Below are 16,743 nucleotides of genomic sequence, written 5' to 3' on the forward strand. Positions count from 1 at the left end.
GAAGGTAGAGAAGACAGAAAGGATGTCAAGGTTATTGACTTAGGCAAACAGGCCCACACCTCCTTCACTTTCTACACCTATTGTAGGCCTCAGAACAGATAAAACATCTTCAAGAAAGCCTTGTTTGATCCCCTAATAAAGTGATTAGGCCAGTATCAAAATCACCTGGAGGGCTTAATAAAACACAAATTGGGGCCCCAGTCCCAGAATTTCTTCTTCAGTTGGGCTGGTGGGGAAGGCTCAGAATTTGCATTTCTAACAAGTTTCCAGGTGATGCTGATGCTGCAGGTCTGGGGGCCCATACATTAAGAACCAGTGGTGCCCTCATAAGCACTTCTTAGCCTTTGTTGTGCAGTAGAGTCAACTGGGGGAGGATTTTTATTTTAACCCTCACGTTTGGATTCTTTACAGTTCTTGTCTAGTATGAATAATGTTACTATGAACATTTGTGCACAAGTTTATGCATGAGCATATGTTCTCATTTTTCTCGGGTCTACACCTAAGAGCAGATTTGCTAGGTGAACTGGTAACTCAAGGTTTAACTCTGAGGATCTGCCAAAATGTTTTCCAGTGTGGCTGCACTGTTACATGTTCCCATCAGCAGTGTATGAGTTTTCTAATGTCTCCATTTATGGCAACACCTGTTATTATCTGTCTTTATTATAGTCATCCTCGTGTGTGGTATGTGATTATCTCATTGTGGATTTGATTTGCATTTTCCTGATGACCAGATATTTTGAGCATTGTTTTATGTGCTTATCAGCCATTTGTATATATTATTTGGAGAAATGTCTGTTAAGAGCTTTCTCCCATTTAAAAATGATCAGTCTTTTATTATTGAGTTGTAAGGATTCTCTACATGATCTTTATAGAATTCCTTTATCGGGTAAATAATTTACGAATACTTTATCCATTCAGTAGTTTGTGCTTCAGTTTTTTTGATGATGTTCTTTGAAGCACAGAACTTTAAAATTTTGAAGTCCAGTTCACTTACATATTTTCTTTTTTTGCTTATGTTTTAGTAAAGTATCTAAGAAGCTATTGGCAAATCCAAAGTCAGAAATTTTACCCTGATACTTTCTGTAATAATTATATAGTTTTTATACTTACATGTAGGCCTATGGTGTATTTTTAGAAAATTTTTATATTGGGTGTGAGGTAGGTAGGGGTCTAATTCTATACTTTTGCATGTTCAATTGCTAAAACACCATTTGTTGAAATGACCGTATTTCCCCCAATGAATTGTTTTGTCACTGTTGTTGAAACAAATTGTAAATGTGATGGTTTATTTCTAGATTTCCAATTATATTCCATTGATTTATATAATATCCTCATGCCAGAACCACTTTCTTAATTACTGTTGCTTTGTGGTAAGTTTTGAAATCAGGAACTATAGGTCCTCAAACTTTATTTTATTTTATTTTTATTGTTTTTGAGACAGACTCTCGCTTTGTCACCCAGGCTGGAGTGCAGTGGCACGATCTCTGCTCACTGCTGCAACCTCTTCCTCCCAGGTTCAAGCAATTTTCGTGTCTCAGCCTCCTGAGTAGCTGGCATTAGAGACGTGCGCCACCATGCCTGGTTAATTTTTGTATTTTTAGAAGAGATGGGATTTCACCATGTTGCTCAGGCTGTATTTTTTTTTTTTTTTTTTGAGGATTATTTCAACTCTTCCAGCTTCCTTGAATATTTATATGAATTTTAGAATCACTATGTTAATTTCTTCAGAGAATTCAGCCAAACTTCTGAGTTCTTAGATGTCAGTGATTCTGTAGATCAATTTGCGAAGCACTGCTATATTAGCAATATTAAGTCATTCGATTCATGTACATGCGATGTTATATCAGTTTGCTAGGACTGTCATATCAAAGTACCATAAATTGGGTGGCTTGGGCAACAGAGATTTATAGTCTTATAATTTTGGAGGCTAGAAATCTAAGATTAAGGTATCATCAGGGTCTTGCTCCTCTGAAGGTGCTGAGGAAGAATCTGTTCCAGGTCTCTCTCCTGGTAGTTCCTTAAATTGTACCAGTATAACTCCATTCTTCACATAGCATTCCTCTCTGTATATGTATGTGTCCAAATTTTCCATTTTTGTAAGGATAAAGCCATATTGGATTAACTGCAAGCAATTGTCTGACCTCATCTACACCAATAATATCCTTAAAAACCCTATTTCCAAATAGGTTCACCTATTAAAGTACTGAGAGTTAAGACTTCAGCATATCAATGGGGTAGGGGGACACTGTAACCTATAGCATATCTTTCCTTTTATTTAGATCCTCTTTAATTTGTTTCAACAATGTTTTATGGTTTTCAGAGAATGGATTTTTTTAACTTGTTTTGTTTTTATTTTTAATAGACTTTATTATTTGAGCACTTTAATGTTTATAGGAAAAATGAATAGAAAATAGAGTTCTATATACCCCCCTCAATGCCTCTTCTCCCCAGTTTTCTCTATTATTAACATCTTGCATTAGTGTGGTAATTTTTTATAATTGATGAGCTAATATTGATACATTGTTATTAACTAAAGCACATAGTTTACATTGGGATTTGCTCTACATTGTACATTCTGTTGGTTTTGACAAATATATAATGATATGTATTCACCATTATTGTATTATATAGAATAATTTTACTGCTCTAACAACTTCCTGTGCCTCGATTGTTCATCTCTTTTTCCTCCATCTTATTCCCAAACCTCTGCAACCCACTGATGTTTTTACTGTCTTCATAGCCTTTTCCAGGATCTTATATAATTTGAATAATACAGTATGTAGTCTTTACAGATTGTCATCTTTCACTTAACTTACATTTAATGTTCTTCCATGTCTTTATGTGGCTTTGTCCATTCCTATTGCCAGCGTGTTTATCCATTCACCCATTAAAGGATATCTTGGTTGCTGCTAAGTTTTGGCAATTATGAACAAAGCTGCCGGAAACATTTCTGTGAAGGATTTTCTGTGGAGTAGAAGTGGCAACAGCAGCCACCCTTGTGTTGTTCTCATCTCAGGAAGGAAAAACTTAGTCTTACCACTATTAAGCGGGATGTTAGCTGTGGAATTTTTATAGATGCCCTTTATCAGACTGAGGAAGTTACCTTCTGTTCCTAGTTTTAGTGATTTTTCCACTAATCATGAATTTTGTCTAATGTTTTTACTGTGTCTATTGACATGATCATATAGTTTGTTTTTATTCGATTAATATTATATATTATATTAAATGATGTTTGGATGTAAACCAAGCTTACATACATGGAACAGATCCCACTTGAGCATGGGGTATAATCAACTTTCTGTTTTACTGGATTTGATTTGCTAGTATCTAGTTGAGGATATTTGTATTGATATTCACAAAATATATTGGGCTATAATATTTTTTCTTGTGATATCTTTGTCTAGTTTTGTTATCAATGCAATCCTGTCTTAATTGAATGAGTTAGAGAGTGTTTATTTCTCTTCTATTTTTCGGAAAGAATTAATATTTATTCTTTAATGTTTGGTAGAACCCACCAGTGAAGCAATGTATGCCTGGACTTTTCTTGGTAAGTAATTTTTTGTACTTGATTTAACCTTTTGCCTTATTGTAGGTCTATTTGGATTTTCTACTTAATTCTTGATTTTAGTAATTTGCGACTTTTTCCTTTTTTCTTGATCAATCCAACTAAAATTTTGTCAATACCTGATCATTATAAATAAAAAAGTTTATGGATTCATTAATTTTCTCTACAGCTTTTCTGTTCTCCGTTTCATCAATTTCTGTTCTAATCTTTATAATTTTCTTTCTTCTGATTGGTGAAGCTTTAATGTTTCTCTTCTTTTTTCTGGTGACTAAGCTGAAAATTTAGGTTATTAATTTGAGCTATTACTTCTTTTTAACATAGGAGTTTACAGTTATAAATATCACTTTAGAAATTGTATTAGCTGCATTTTATTGGGGTTTCCTTGTAAGAGATGAGTCATGTTTTTCTAACTGCTTTCAAGTTCTCCTGCAATCCCAGCATGTTGGATTTTCTCTTTGTCTTGGTCTTTCCAACATTTTTTTTCTTATTTTTTTATTATTATACTTTTAAGTTCTAGGGTACATGTGCACAATGTGCAGGTTTGATACATATGTATACATGTGCCATGTTGGTGTGCTGCACCCATTAACTTGTCATTTACATTAGGTATATCTCCTAATGCTGTCCCTCCCCCTCCCCTCACCCCACAACATGCCCCAGTGTGTGATGTTTCCCTTCTTGTGTCCAAGTGTTCTCATTGTTCAATTCCTACCTATGAGTGAGAACATGCAGTATTTGGTTTTCTTTCCTTGCGATAGTTTGCTGAGAATGATGGTTTCCAGCTTCATCCATGTCCCTACGAAGGACATGAATTCATCCTTTTTTATGGCTGCATAGTATTCCATGGTGTATGTGTGCCACATTTTCTTAATCCAGTCTATCATTTTTACTATAGTATGCCTGTGTTGATCTCTTTGTATTTATACTATTTGGAGTTTGTTGTACCTCTTAAATTTGTAGATCAATGTTTTTCATCAAATTTAGTAAGTGTTCAGGTATTATTACTTTGAATATTTTATTGCTTCTAAATCTCCTCCACTCTTATTACTTCTGTTATGCATATATTGATTTCCTTAGTGAGATACCACATTTCTCTGAGCATGTGTTAATATTTCTTCTCTTTTTCCTCTTTATTTTTTGACTATAATATTTCTATATTATGTTTACAATTTTTTGTATGATGTGTGTAATTTTTCTGTTAAAGCATCTCTAAGATAAAACTTATTAAAAATACAATTAGAAGTGGTTTTCCAAAATACTCGTACCAATTTAATACAGTCATATGCTACAATACAACCCTTTGCTATAAGTCATCTCCAACATGTGATACTGATATTTGCTTAAGCAATGAGTGTAAACTAGCATCTTATTGCTTACTTAATTTGCATTTCCCTATTATAAATGAGATTGAATATTTCTATATTGATTTTTTTATTAATGTTTCTTTTGTAAAATACCTGTTTTTTCATATTTTTAAAAAATATTGTTTGGCTTACAAAATTTCACTTTGTGTACTGAATATAAATTCCGTGTTGCTCATATGAGTTGCAAATGTCTTTTCTCAATTCGTGTTTTGTTTCTTCATTATTCCTTTTTGTATCTTAAATCTCTCATCTGGGTTCACTTTATTATATCTTGCAATATATCATTTAGTTGTTTCTTGTTTTTTGATTTTTTAAATGCAAATCTTTTGGCATATTTCTTTCTATTTCTTTATTTTTCTCTCTTTTTAAGGAGTTTGTTCTCTCTTTATTGAAGATATTACTCCCCTATCTTCTAGATTCTATTTTTGCTGTTGAGAAGTCTGATATTAACTTATTACGTTGTTAATGTTTTTGTTGATTCTTATTCTTAGTAGTAATTTTTATTGTAGCTCATATTTTACTAAATGTAATAGAGAATACCACAATCTCAAATTGGTAGTAGATTGGAAATCTCTACTTCCTGATAGAATTTTAGTCTGTTTCTGATGATGACCAGAGATGCTACTGACAAGTTTGATCTTTTTCATGGTCTTTAGATTAATGTGAAAGATTTAGCTTCAACTTCTTCACATTCCTGGAAGATCTGTTTTTTAGTATACAGATCTCTGATTGCTTATATCTTATGGTGGACCATTTTATGTTTTATATTTTTCTTGCCGTGTATCACTGCTAAATTTGTTGCTGTTGTTTTAAGCTTCAGAAATTTCCTTAACATTCTAATGAAACCAGTAGTGCATGACACTTCTTGTACGTTGTAGTTCATGCAGAGGCTTAGTTGTGTCTGACAAAATATGATTTAAATGTCATACTTCTAAATCTGAAATTTTACAAGGAAAATTCAGTGCAAAGACAAGGGCTAGGAGTTGTTAAACATTTTTATAATAAAAAAGTTAAAATAAATTATCCCTTAGTATAGATGAGGAAAAGAAATCTGGTAAGATTTGCTATTCTATTTCAGATGCTTTGTTACATTCTTGCTCCTGAATTTCATTCTCAGTGTGCCATAAAAATTATTTGCTTTTGTTGATACGGTCCCCTTCAGATAAGGAAAATAAAATTGCCAATATATTAACTTCAAATTTGTGAAAATGTAACCATTCTCTCTGAGCAATCATGTAAAGTGTTGCTTCAGGTGTGTTGGTTGAGCGAATGTCTGAAATCCGTTCCCTGAAGGGAGGGATTGTTTATTTTTTTCCTTCCAATCATCACAGTATTTTGGTTTGGTATGGAAATCAATTAATTGGAAAGAATAAGAATAAGTAAGGGGAGAAGTTCTGCAATGAAAGTAGTAGATGAATGATAACGGGTATGTTGGAATTATGGAACGTGTTGCTCTGAGAAAGAATAACATGCTTGGACCAAAAAGGTTCTGGGGAACTGAGTATATACCACTCATCTAATGCAACTCTTTCCCCAACTTCTATTTGAACATACATGTTAACACATATATGATATAAATTCAGATACTTACACACAGAGACACACATACAAACTTTCAGGTTTGTTTTTAAAGCTCTTCATATGTCTATATGAGGAAGAACATTTTTCTCCTATGAGTATCTTTAATATATCCTATTGTATGACCATATAATTACATTAAATTGACTCTTTTATGACTCTTTATTTTAACATAAATGCTTCAGTTAAAGATATGTATAATTTCTATATATGTTTCAAAAAATTAAGGGTTGAAGAATAAATCTTTTAAAGTAAAAGTTTACATGTCGACAATAATTCAACCAGAAACAAGTGGAATGCCAGAAACATAAATTAAAAGATCCTTAACAGAACAGTTTTGTTTTTCCATTTCTATATAAAGAAGTTTGTTTTACAAGCAAAGTAACAAATGGCTTAAAACAATCTTCTTGTTGCTAGGCTCTCAGATACCTAAACAGACCTTATACTTTTTAGGTTTAAACATAACAAACTGAAACATTATAAAGATACTTAGTAAAATAAGAAGGTGAATCATCTCAAAAATTAGAAATTTGCTTTCCTAGTAAATGTCCTTAATATCGTATACAATAAATATTGATTTCTTTTTTTGATTTTCTCCCTTTTTAATTCTTCTCTTAAGTAAAACAAACTCTCTATTTTAATTAATTATTAATGCTAATTAATTATTAATGCTAATTAATCTTTTAAAAAATACAACACTTCTTAAAATATGTTCTTAGAGTATAACTTATTTCCTAATTGTTATAAATAAACTATTTCATTTTGAAGTGTTTTAAAATTATTTATATCAGGTAATAAATGTGAGTTTGATGATTTGTTGGATTATACAGTGCCAAGTATAATATAAAAATAGATTGAAGAATTTGATTCAAATGTTAGAGGAATCTTACTAAATAGTACAGATACAGTGGTAAATAATATTGAGAAATGAGCTTAGAACTACACTTTCAGAAGACTCAAGAGGCTTTCCAGTTTCTATTCTTCAATGGCTATTTGGTACAAGTCACATTCCGTTTGAAAACTTCTTTGTTTCCCACTCATATAATGACAGATTCCTTTGTGGTGCAAGACATTTGGAAACATGAGGGCCTGATATTTGTGTGTATGTGTGCAGTTTGTAAGTGGGGACAAGGATGCTGTTATTGAACTATGTTATCTCAAAAGGTAGGATTAAATATCTTATTGTAGATTTTATTTTATTCTATATGCTGTGTGTATATATGTTAGATGAGGGGATTCAGTTTGAATAAAATAGTGCCATGATCACGATGCAAAGAAATATATTAAGAAGACAGTGTAAAAACAAATGGGAGTTTGGCTTGGATAGATGTACTTAAGGAAATGGAGGGTCCATTCATTTTCTCTGCAAGCCTTGGTCTATGATTTCTTTTTTTCCTTAAAACTCTGTCAAAAGTCAAGATTAAATTCTACTGGAAATATTAAGCAGATTATGAAAAACCAAAAGCACAAATGCTGTAGAACTTATATGGAATAAAACTACAAAATCAACTGGGAAAATTATGGAAAACTTAGCAAGAAACACTTAATACTAAACAGTATATAGATTCTCAACAAATCAAAATGAAAGAGATCTCAAGAATACCCATATATTAACAATATTTTATCTATTAATGTCAAAATAATACATTAGATGTTTAATATATATTCATTTTGATACATCTGATAGGAAAATATTTAATTACGCAAAGTCTCAGTAATATTAGTAATGAAATATTCTCCCCTTGAAATTCAAGATTTTTCTTTTAGATTACAGATGTAGAAAACTTCAGGAAAAAGTTGTGACTTGTCTACTATAAATAAAATTTGTTAATTTACCTAATGGAAATATATTACATATGATATTGATAAGTAATCAAAGAATAGGAATTTTACTAATTCTAAATAATAACAAAAGTACAATAAATAAACATAAATAGCTGGAATATTGATGTTTGATTCTACTTTGTTTTTTCATTTATCTTCATTTTAAAAAGTTGTATTTCTATTAATAGAATATTTGTAATAACATCTGTTAGTTGCCTCTGTTTAGTGGCATGTGTTCTGATTTAGTTGCTTCTGATATGTGCGGTCTTGTACTTGTGCGTGTGCCTGTGTGTGAATGTATAGGAGAACAATTACTACAGTTGCTAACAATAATGGATATTTATAAAAGATCTGATTGTGTATGTTTATTTGTGACCAGATCAGTTTTTAATATTGTAAGTACATGTTTAATTTATAACATAAAATAAAGTGGGCAAATTATAAGTGTACAGAGCAATACAATTTTACAAATGAAACGCACCCATGTAACCAGAACCACGTTCATGAACTAGAACAGGACAAATGTGCCTACTTCCTTCTGGTTACTACCGCCTCTCCAAAGACAAGCACACCTCCACCTTCTAACTCTATAGATGAATTTTGCCTGCTTTTATGTTTCATGTAAACACAATTATATAATATATACATTATTATATCTTTCTCAGCATTATGCCTGTGAAGACTTATCCTTGTCATTGCTTGTAGTTGTAGCTGATTACATTTTTGGTGTGTAGTATCCATTATGTGAATTATACCGCAATTGATTTTTCCATTCTTCTGATGTGAATATTTAGGTTATTCCCACTTTTATGTTATTATGAATATGCTGTTATAAGCACATGTATATGTCCTTTAGAGAACACATATAAGTCATTCTGTTACATATATACTTCAACGCTTGTTATTTTTCTACTAGATTATTTTCAGGTGATAATCATATGATTATGGTATGATTATCACCTGACAAAATTATTCTGATTCTAAGATTTATGCATCTAATATTACCTTACGATATACTTATGTTATATACAAACCAAATAAAATGCAGATTTAATTCCGTTTTTTTTCCATCAATCTTAGCATTATTGACATTTTTGATAGCATATCTATTGATTGTGGGGGTCTGTCCTGTACATTGTAGGCTAGTTAGCAGATCTCTGGCCTCTACCTTTGAGACGTCCCTATGAGTAGCAACTTCCTCACACACACAGTCATGATCAAAATTGTCTCCAGAAATGCCAAATAACCTGGTCAAGGAAGGGAGAAATCACCATCCATTAGGAGTCACTGGGATGAAATTTCCAGAAAAATTAATAAGTAATAGTGATTTATGTATTACAGGAGAGAAATTATGTGATTTACTTCTCAAGAAAGTTCATAGACAAATTCTTTAAAAATTTTTTATTCTAAAGGCAAATGTGATTATGAACTTCTCATTTTCAAAAATAATTCCAAAAGAACAATGTTTAGTTACTCTAGATTTCAAAATCCTTTGTCGTCAGCTGTTACTGCCTTCTGTTCTCTTCACAAATATCACAAATTCCTATTTCATTAGGTAATTTCAATACTGACAATTCTATTACTTGCTATTGGTGTTAAATGATACAAAATAAATTTGTATTTCTGGATCTATCATTTACTAATTTTATGATCAAAAGTGAGCTGGTTAGTTTCTGCAGTTCTCAGTTCTTCTAGCTAAAGAATATTTTTGCCACTAGCATGTAGAATTATGACAGCTAAGTGTAATTCTGTATATAAGGTATTGGGATAAGCAAAACAACACTAATTAATTTGTTAGGTAATAGAATGAAATATTATTGTAACAATAGCATCGATGATGAGCTCTAATTTATTGTATCAGCTTACAGAAAACTCGGCTGTGTTAATAAATTGGACTGTAATGAATACACTTTTCAAGAGGGTGAGAAATAGCCTCGTAGGGTAGTGAGTTAAGAGTGATCCACTGCTAGAGACAACAGATGAAACCTTAAAAGAAAATAACGATTTGTGAGGGCCAGGTAAGGAGTTAATCGACTTAATAATAGTGAAATGTAGTAAAGAATTCAGAAGTAATAGATTTTTAATATTCATTCCATTTTATTTTTAATATAACAAATATAAGTTAATTTAATTTTAATGATAGCTGTGTTTGACAACTGCATCACAAAATTCTTGAAAATTTAATGATTGGCTCTTGTCTCTTCTGAGTAGTTACTGTGGAAACACATGAGATGTGTGTGTGTGTGTGTGTGTTTCACTTCAAAACTGGTTATTACAAATCAAAGTTCTTTATAACAAATGTCTGGCCAAAAAATGTCTCTGGATTATCAAAACATCTAAAAACCCAAGTTTAATACTTATATTCATTATTCTAGAACAATAAAAATAATGAGGACGATTTCTTCTCAGAATTGTCTGTTTAAGTTTATCTACTGGAGTGGTCCATGAACACAAAATGTGTCTATTCAATAAGTGTCTAGAAGTAATCATTTTACCTATTGTACACTTCATTTGATTTATTATGTCAATATGACTTTTAATTATAGAGGTTTTGTTCTTATGGCATATTATGCATAATACTAGAATTGAGGAAAGAAATTAATTGATGTATGCGAACATGATTTTTCTCATTATAAAACTGGGACTTCATTAACTTTAGTAATGTATAATATTTGTATCTAAGAACAATGTTATAACACAACAGATAGACAAGTTTAAATATATCTCAAGAGAATGCAAGCATGACATTTTAAAAACATCTTTCCATATAGAATATAAAAAGAAAGAAAATAAAGCACACCATTATCAGTAAGTCAATCAGTCATACAACTAATATTTAATGAGCAATTACAACGTGGTCATTTAATTATTCTACGTATGTATGAAATAGACTACATCCCTGTACTCAAACAGATTTTATTCTAGGGATAAAAACAGACATTGGGCAAATGAAAAAAAATCACATATAATGCTAGGTCAGGCTTTGAGACAAATTAAGTAAGTGCTATGAAAATAAAATAATTCATGATATGAAGATTGCAAGTGAAATGCAAAAGGTATTTTAGGTAAAGGGATAAGGAGAAGACTTTTGAAAAAAATATTGACTTTGTAATAAGGACTAAATTAAATAAGGAATTGAGTCATGCAAATATCTGGGGAAAGAGAATTCCAGACAGACAAAAATGGAAAAGTCAAAGAACCTGAAAGGGAAGCATGTTTGCAGAGTTCAGGGAACAGAAAGAAGTGAGTAAAGCCAGAGCACTTTAAACTGGAGGAAGAGTGGTAGAGGGAAGAGATACCAGGTGCAAAATCACAGCCTGAAGCTGTAATTACTTCAGCACTGTTAGAATATATCCCACTATTAAGCCACAAATAAGGAGACTATGACCGTAATCATCCACTTGTAAAAACATGGAAACATAAAAGAACTTTAAAATAAGGTTAAGTGATTAATATTAATAATATAAATATAATGTAATAATGTAAATGAACAGGAATGGAAATAATGTTATTACTATTAAATTAAGTTGTATCCTGTTGCTGAATATATCATGTTTTAAACCAGCCTAAAAGAGAAGTAAATTATAATGCATGCCTTTCTCGCCCCTCTTTTTCTTTTGAAAAGGGATGAAGCCTTCTCTTCATTTCCAGTGGTAAATTAGTCATTAGCAATAGTCAGATTACCATTTAGGACAAATCTGATTCAGGATCCGGAATGAGGAAAAGAGGCTGCCTTAATTAAACAAATTGTTTTGCCTAATTAAAAAAAATTTTTTTTTAATCTGGGGTCTGCTAACAAGCAGGGATTGAACAAAATAGTGGTTGAGTGGACAAACAATAAATCTGCCATTTTATGTTACTTAATTTACTTAAATTGACAAGTCTTTCATTCAGTTGCAAAGATAGGTTTATGAACCAATAAGCAAAAATTAATGAGGCTCCAAATATAAGATTACTTACTGAATTCTAAAATTAACTGTTACTAAAGGTTGAGTTGAAAGTAATGATTTAAAATGTTTTGAAATTATAACTTATTATGTCTATTTTGCTTCTAATCATCCCTTTTATTCATCTGTATCTAAATTATTTAGCGCAATCTTTCAGTGTCTTTCCATTATATTCAAACCTGAAATCTAGCATCATTAAAAAATTTTATGTAGTCTTATTTTATGATTAGGAATTGACTCCTTTTGCTACCTGGTTTCTCAAAATGAGTAAATCAATTGGTTTTTACATTTAGTAGCATTCACCAATATTTAAATCCCCCTCATTAATTGTTTGAGTGCCATTTCAAGAATTTTAGGTAAACTGTAAACCATCTCCACAAATAACTATATATGTTTAAAAATTATGCATACAATTTTTGGAATGAACACTGACTTTGCATGAAACCCATTTAATTATGCTATAAGTCCATGGACTGCAGGATAAGAATCTAAATGTAAATTAATATTTGAAAAACATATCTCTTTCCTATTCAATTCATTTGGCTAATTTTAATTAACTGGATCCCAAAATGATATAGTTCTATCCAAAAATCACATATCCAATACTTTTGTGGATAAGGCTGTTCGTAAGACCAGACTCCACACAATCTCAGATTAAGATCCTTTTTCATCACATAGAGCACTACTGTTTTAGTAATTTATTTTTTTGCAAGTACTTGAAAAGTGGTAATTTTTAATGACAAAATCAGTTCTATTTATATTCATTCCTGCTATCCCTGCCCTACTGAAGTTAGTTGGCTTTTTTCAGCAAGAATAAGTAATTCATCTCATATATTTTTATGAAAAAATATAACTGTTTTCCTCACATCTAGTATTTAAATGATGGTCCTTACCATAACAAGAAGTATGATCTGTACACTTTGAGAATTCAATAATACATTTATGTTCTCTCCTATCAAAGTCTTATTTCAGACCTAAGCTATTTGAGAGAGACAAGTCTAATAAATTTTTAAAAATCAGTAAATATCATGCTGTGTCTTCATAAAATAAAATACTTGGAATCTCATCTCACTGTCCAGAGCTACATACCTAAACTGAAATAAAGTTTGTCAATGTTAATAGATTTTATAGAATAATAATACAAAAAATAAATAAATAAAGGAAGAATAAAGAGGAAACAAAGCAAATTATAGTTGGTTTTGATATAAAAATTCACAAGTGTGCTAATATACATATTCTTATGCATGTAAATTATTATATTATCTGAGTATATACTCTTTCTAATTTGGCCTTATGGATCTATTTAACAAATAGAACAAAGGTTGGCAAACTACATATGGCCTGTGGGCCAAAACTGGATCACCAGTTGTTTTTGTATGACCTCAAGCTGGATATGGTTATTAAAGGAAAATTTTTGCAGTCAATTTTGATGATGGGGCACATTAACTTTGAGCCCAATTAAGTGAAATGTTATCCCAGAAAAAAATAATTCTGTTCTTCTCAGCAGAATTATATTACAAAAAAAAATTGTACTCAATTATTACATTTTGAATTTTGTCAATAAAAACTTGTGGAAATAAAAATAAAAAAAGGCTTGAGGACCCTGGAGGTATCTGTCATCTTACAAAGGTCTTACCTGAAAGTACATTCCCTCTTTGAGATTAAAAAACTGTCACATGCCCTATTTGTATTCTTGTGAGAACAGAGCGACTTTGGCAACTTATAATTACATATAAAGCCATTCATTAAATATTTGCTGACTGTGTGTAAGGCACACAGTACTGAAATGAGCACATTTTAATTTTTGATTCAAATAAGACCATAATTTTTTAGCAGGTTGGGGCTTAGTATGGAGACTGTGTATAAGAGAAAATCCAATCTAAAGGGAAATTTTTCTCTGGCCTGGTGCAGAAGCCAAGTCACCACACAGTGTTCTTACATCCCTGTTCAGTGGTAAAACCATAAGAAAAAAGAAGTCAACATTCAAATTAAATACAGTTTTCCAATTTTATAAATATGTATTGGCTGGGCGCGGTGGCTCACGCCTGTAATCCCAGCACTTTGGGAGGCTGAGGCGGGTGGATCACGAGGTCAGGAGATCGAGACCATCCTGGCTCACACGGTGAAATCCTGTCTCTACTAAAAATTCAAAAAAATTAGCTGGGAGTGGTGGTGGGTACCTATAATCCCAGTTACTCAGGAGGCTGAGGCAGGAGAATGGCATGAGCCCGGGAGGTGCAACTTGCAGTGCCACTGCACTCCAGCCTGGGCAGAAGGAGACTCCATCTCAAAAAAAAAAAAAAAAAAAAAGTATTGTATTTTCATGATAGCAGTTTCATTTACTTTGTGCTTTATTTCCTCAAGTATGTTTTAAACTTCTAAAAATGGCAGGGAACATGCTTTCAACTTCTCTGAGCCTCTGCTCTAACTGTCAGAGTGCTCAATTTCCAAGAGTTAGAATGCCAGGTCAAGATGCCACCTAAGTGATGGAGTTGGAGCCATCACAACAGGAGAGGGGATTTTGTCTACTCTCTAGTTAAACTTCACTGAGAAAGGGTATTTCTATTTGATAATGCAATAAGCACTACTTTTTTCAGCACTCAACAAATATTTACTGAACATCTATTGTAGGCTTGGCATGCACTGGACTCTGGGCATGAGGTAAATTCTATATATCAAAATTTGAACTTATAAAACATATACATTAAGAAATTCATTTTATGTATGCCAATAGATATTTATTGGGCACGTACTATGTACAAAGGACTAATGCAAAGCCTAATTTAGGGTAATATAGGCAGAGGCACCACAGGTAACATGATATTAAAGATAAATAGAAAAAACAGTTTAAGAACAGAAAAAAATAAATCAGAGAAAGTCTTATGGTCTTTATAGGACAGCAGTGTGTGTGAATCTGGTAGTTAAATGCCTTGCCTCCTTTTATTCTCATAGTAATGTGTTAGGTGGTCACTGTGATTAACCTCATTTCATAGAGAATTAAAGAGGTTAGATCACATGACCAAGGTCATACAGGTATTAATTACATGGTAGGGCCAGGATTTGTTTAATGCTGACACCTATGCTTTTAATTTTTATGATACTATACTGGAAATTAAGAATAATTTTTTGAAAGGAATAAATATAAGCAAATAGTTACACATTACATTTCTCAGCAAGTACAGCACTAGTAACCTAATACATTGACCTTTAACTCACAATATGTTTTCAATTCTGTCTTCTGCGAACTATTTTTCCTTTGGAATACACCTTTACTTTTAAAATAAAAAGCAATCAGAAAACTAAAAAAAAAAAAAGATAAGAAAAGAATAATAATACAAGAAATGTTAGATTTTGAATAGTGATTTTGGGTTCTTGATAAAATGTGGTCCCAGACAAACGTGCCTTACAGAGAATTCCAGAAATATGTTTGTCTTTCTCTCTACAGATTTGTTTATACATTTTATCAGGTAAGAAAAATAATGCAACTGAAAGTTTTCTTTATTTATATTAGTTCAGAAGGAAACTCAGTGCCTAATTGTGTGCTTATCTGTTGTCAGTCCATCTCAAACCCCTAAACATGTTTACCCTCCAGCTCTTCTTACTTGCTCTGTATTCTGTTTAATCTCTTAGATACCGCCTTGAAAATTATATTTGGAGCCATTTCAGCATCAGTAGGCAACATATGCACATTTTTAAAGCACTTTGATATTTTGTGTGTTCCGAGGACTAGGAGACCACATGCAGAATATCCATAGTTTTCTAGATTCCTCTTTGCATATGGGCACACACACAGATGTGTACCTGCTTAAATACTTGTGTATTTGTATGCACATATTCATATACAATTGACCCTTAAACAATGTATGGGTTAGGGGGTCCCATCCCCAGCACAACAAAAAATTTACATATAACTTTTGACTCCCCAAAACCTTAACTGTTGGCCGTAGCCTTAATAAACAGTCAAATAACACGTTTGTTGTATTATATACTGCATTTACGACAAAGTAAGCTAGAGAAGAGAAAATGTTATTAAGAAAATCATTAAAGAAGAGGAAGTATATTTACTATTCATTAAGTGAAAGTGGATCATCATAAAGGTCATCATCCTGTTGTCTTCACAATGAGTAGGCAGAAGAGGAGGAGGAAGTATATGGTTGTTTTTGCTGTCTCAGGGGTAGCAGAGGCAGAAGAAAATTGCATATGAGTGGACCCGCAAAGTTTAAACCTGTGTTGTTCAAGGGCCAGCTGTATATTAGAGCAAGGAAGAGGGAGAAACCACAAAAACAGTAGGGAAAAGAAAAGTCAAGAAACACATACATATTTCTCATTGTGTGTCAGATGCTAAGATTACTTCCTTTAATATTAGCAATGATGCTTTGAACCTGGTATTAATCATCTTCCTATTTTGCAAATTATACATATACACACAGACTATATATAGTAATGTTATTTAAAAAAATAAACT

General features: G+C 31.9%; 1 protein-coding gene across 1 annotated transcript in view; it reads left to right on the top strand.

Moving 5' to 3' along the window:
- The first annotated feature begins 3,485 nt into the window (after positions 1-3,485).
- The window catches only part of DGKB (diacylglycerol kinase beta), a 799,436-nt gene continuing 786,178 nt past the window's right edge, over positions 3,486-16,743 (top strand). Inside the window, exon 1 of the mRNA XM_055272542.2 lies at positions 3,486-3,547. The gene's annotated coding sequence lies outside the window, so the exon portion shown is untranslated. The remainder of the gene's footprint in view (positions 3,548-16,743) is intronic.

Source organism: Symphalangus syndactylus, chromosome 3, assembly GCF_028878055.3.
Source record: "Symphalangus syndactylus isolate Jambi chromosome 3, NHGRI_mSymSyn1-v2.1_pri, whole genome shotgun sequence".
Lineage (NCBI taxonomy): Eukaryota > Metazoa > Chordata > Mammalia > Primates > Hylobatidae > Symphalangus > Symphalangus syndactylus.